Source organism: Haematobia irritans, chromosome 1 (genome assembly GCF_050003625.1).
Source record: "Haematobia irritans isolate KBUSLIRL chromosome 1, ASM5000362v1, whole genome shotgun sequence".
Taxonomy (NCBI): domain Eukaryota; kingdom Metazoa; phylum Arthropoda; class Insecta; order Diptera; family Muscidae; genus Haematobia; species Haematobia irritans.
The window spans coordinates 163,691,542-163,696,320 of record NC_134397.1 but is presented as its reverse complement, the minus strand read 5'-3'; positions in this window follow the sequence as shown (position 1 = coordinate 163,696,320).

Genomic DNA, 4,779 nt, shown 5'->3' with positions numbered 1-4,779 from the left:
ATAAAGAGGTGTGCCGAAAATGGTGAGAATCGGTCCATATTTTGGTATAGCCCCCATATAGACCGATTTCAAGATTTTATTTCTTGGGCTTCTAGAATCCGAAGTTTTTATCCTATTGGCCTGAAATTGGAAATCTAGAGGTATTTTCGGGTCATAAAGAGGTGTGCCGAAAACGGTGAGTATCGGTCCATATTTTAGTATAGCCCCCATAAGAACGATCTCCCGATTTAACTCCTTGGGTTTCTAGAAACCGTAGTTTTTATCTGATTTGCCTGAAATTGTAGATATTCTGGTATTTTAGGCTCACAAAAACGTGTATCGGATTAAGTTTTTATGGATCCATATGGTAATGCCTCCATATAGACCGAATTCACTTCTTGAGGGTGTAGAAGGCGCACTGATCATGAAAATTGCTTGAAACTCAATGTAAAATTTCCAGATTTTACTTCTACAGATTTAAGATTTCAAATCAAGACTTTATTTTATAATTTTCTTGCACACTTACAAGAGATGTTAATGATTCCTTTAAAACTCAAACAAAAATGATTCTTATAAATCCAGAATCTGATATAGTCCTCATAGGTGAAATCTTTAAATTTATCTTCGGGAATATCCTCAAGTCCACAAGCCCTCCTGAAATTTCAAAGGAAACCCTAATATTTGGTTCATGGTGGTGGGTATTTAAGATTCGGCCCGGCCGAACTTAGTGCTGTATATACTTGTTTTTTATACCCTTCACCACTACTGTGGTACAGGGTATAATAAGTTTGTGCATTTGTATGTAACGCCAAGAAGGAGTAATCATAGACCAACCTTTTAGTATACGGATCGGCTTAGAATTAAATTCTGAGTCGATTTAGCGATGTCCGTCTGTCTGTCCGTCTGTCTGTCTGTCTGTTGATGTATTTTTGTGTGCAAAGTACAGCTCGCAGTTTTAGTCCGATTGTCCCAAAATTTGGTATAGGATCCTGTTTCGGCTCAAAGACGATCCCTATTGATTTTGGAAAAAATCTGTTCAGATTTAGATATAGCTGCCATATATATTTTTCGCCGATCTGGCCATAATTGGCGTGTATATCAACCGATCTTCCTCAAATTCCGTACATCCGAATATTTTATGGGTTTCGAAAAACTTGCAAAATACCAGCCAAATCGGTTCAGATTTAGATATAGCTCTCATATATAGCCTTCGCCCGATTTACACTCATTTGCCCAAAGAGGCCAATTTTTAACTCCGATTTGGTTGAAATTTTGCACAAGGAGTAGAATTAGCATTGTAACTATGCGTGCCAAATTTGGTTGAAATCGGTTCAGATTTGGATATATCTCCCATATATAGCTTTCGCCCGATTTACACTCATATGACCACAGAGGCCAATTTTTTGCTCCGATTTAGTTGAAATTTTTCACAGCGAGTAGAATTAGCATTGTAGCTATGCGTGCCAAATTTGGTTGAAATCGGTTCAGATTTAGATATATCTCCCATTTATATCTTTCGCCCGATTTACACTCATATGACCACAGAGGCCAATTTTTAACTCCGATTTAGTTGAAATTTTGCACAGAGAGTAGAATTAGCATTGTTGCTATGCGTGCCAAATTTGGGTGAAATCGGTTCAGATTTAGATATAGCTCCCATATATATGTTTTTCTGATTTCGACAAAAATGGTCAAAATACCAACAATTTCCTTGTAAAATCGCCACTGCTTAGTCGCAAAGTTGTAAAAATGACTCTAATTTTCTAAACTTCTAATATATATATATCGAGCGATAAATCATAAATAAACTTTTGCAAAGTTTCCTTAAAATTGCTTCAGATTTAAATGTTTTCTATATTTTTTTACTACCATTGTGTTACACCCTAGTGCATTAGCCGACTTAAATTTTGAGTCTATAGATTTTGTAGAAGTCTATCAAATTCTTCCAGATCGAGTGATATTTAAATGTATGTATTTGGGACAAACCTTTATATATAGCCCCAAACACATTTGACGGATGTGATATGGTATCGAAAATTTAGATCTACAAAGTGGTGCAGGGTATAATATACTCGGCCCCGCCCGACTTTAGACTTTCCTTACTGGTTTTTTTATACCCTTCACCACTACTGTGGTACAGGGTATAATAAGTGTGTAACGCCAAGAAGGAAAAGTCTGAGAAGTCGTTAAGTACACCGATCGTCTCAATATATTCGGCACACCTCTTTATGGTCCTAGAATACCTCTAGATTTCCGATTTCAGGCAAATTGGATAAAAACTACGGTTTCTATAAGCCCGAGAAGTAAAATCGGGAGATCGGTCTATATGGGGGCTATACCAAAACATGGACCGATACTCACCATTTTTGGCACACCTCTTATGGTCATAAAATACCCCTAGATTTAAAATTTCAGGCAAATTGGATAAAAACTACGATTTCTATAAGCCCAAGACCCCAAATCGGGAGGTCGGTTTATATGGGGACTTTATCAAAACTTGGACCGATATAGCCCATCTTCGAAATTGACCTGCCTGCAAACAAAAGACGAATCTGTGCCAAATTTCAGGACCATAGCGCCATTATTGAAGGCTGTAGCGTGATTACAACAGACAGACAGGCAGACGGACATGCTTATATAGTCTTAGAATTTCTCCCTAATCAAGAGTATATATACTTTTTATAGTCGGAAATCGATATTTCGATGTGCTACAAACGTCCCCGGTCTGACATATAGATGGCGTCGCTAGTATTAAATGCATATTATTTTTATAAAGTACCAACCTTCAAATGATTTGTGTCAAAATTGACGACGTCTGTAAGTCAATTAGTTTGTGAGATAGAGCGTCTTTTGTGAAACAACTTTTGTTATTGTGAAAAAAATGGAAAAAAAGGAATTTTTGATAAAATACTGTTTTCTGAAGGAAAAAAAAACGGTGGAAGCAAAAACTTGGCTTGATAATGAGTTTCCGGACTCTGTCCCAGGGAAATCAACAATAATTGATTGGTATGCAAAATTCAAGCGTGGTGAAATGAGCACGGAGGACGGTGAACACAGTGGACGCCCGAAAGAGGTGGTTACCGACGAAAACATAAAGAAAATCCACAGAATGATTTTGAATGACCGTAAAATGAAGTTGATCGAGATAGGTTAGGTTAACGTGTTGGTCATATCATTCATCAATATTTGGATATGCGGAAGCTGTGCAAAATGGTTGCCGCGCGAGCTCACATTTGACCAAAATGAACAACGTGTTGATGATTCTGAGCGGTGTTTGAAGCTGCTAACTCGTAATACACCCGAGTTTTCCCATCGATATGTGACAATGGATGAAACATGGCTCCATCACTACACTCCTGAGTCCAATCGACAGTCGGCTGAGTGGACAGCGACCGGTGAACCGTCTCCGAAGCGTGGAAAGACTCAAAAGTCCGCTGGCAAAGTAATTACCTCTGTTTTTTGGGATGTGCATGGAATAATTTTTATCGATTATCTTGAGAAGGGAAAAACCATCAACAGTGACTATTATATGGCGTTATTGGAGCGTTCGAAGCTCGAAATCGCGGCAAAACGGCCCCATATGAAGAAGAAAAAAGTGTTGTTCCACCAAGACAATGCACCGTGCCCCAAGTCATTGAGAACTATGGAAAAAATTCATGAATTGGGCTTCGAATTGCTTCCCCACCCACCGTATTCTCCAGATTTGGCCCCCAGAGACTTTTTCTTGTTCTCAGACCTCAAAAGTATGATCCCAGGGAAAAAATTTGGCTGCAATGAAGAGGTGATCGCCGAAACTGAGGCCTATTTTGAGGCAAAACCGAAGGAGTACTACCAAAATGGTATCAAAAAATTGGAAGGTCGTTATAATCGTTGTATCGCTCTTGAAGGGAACTATGTTGAATAATAAAAACGAATTTTGACAAAATGTGTTTTTCTTTGTTAGACTGGGGACTTATCAGCCAACCTGTTACTAATGATTTAACAAAAAAAAAATAAATAAATAAATCAATAACTCTGATATGCAATGAGCCATGATAGTAATATTTTGAAGAGAAATGCATAAATCATTTAATGTTTCTCAAACAGAAACATTTTCACAATTAACAAAACCAAAAAAAAAAAACTTAACTGGCAAACTTCATCATTTCTCCATAAGTTGACCTTTATTACAAAATTTCGTTGGTCATTTTCTCAAACAACTTTTAGTCTGTACATGTTTTCGAGTTAGTTAATATGAACGGACTATTATGTTAACCTCTACCATGTTGTTGGCCTCTGCGAAAATGCATTCATAGGTGACTGTAATGATATTTTAATGATGTCCATTTGGAAATAGTTTGTACCTTGACCACTAGTTTCATTACAATCTATATAAACATTTTTTCCCGCTTTCAAATTTAATTTTTACATAATTTTTAATTTTTTTTTGAGAAAAAACGATATAATTGCTTTTTTCCAAAGTCAGTCTCATCTTGGTAGTAAAATGAGACAAAATTGCATAAATCTTAATTAGTTTTATTCGATATAATTGAATTTTAATTACATTCGCATGGTATTCAAATGGGGCGTGTGAGCGTTTGTGCGATTCTAATGTAACGCACAAAGTGCCAAATCACTTTTGGGATATATTCCACAAATTGCCAACCGCAACAGCATACGAAGGAGGTGACATGTGACGTTTGATCGACCCACTACTGCTGGGAGGGCCAATGATGACTGGTAGGGCCATTGCTGATGGTTACTTGATGGCTGCTGGACTATATTTCTCTACTACCGTGAGTTAGGGAGCAGCAATGCCAA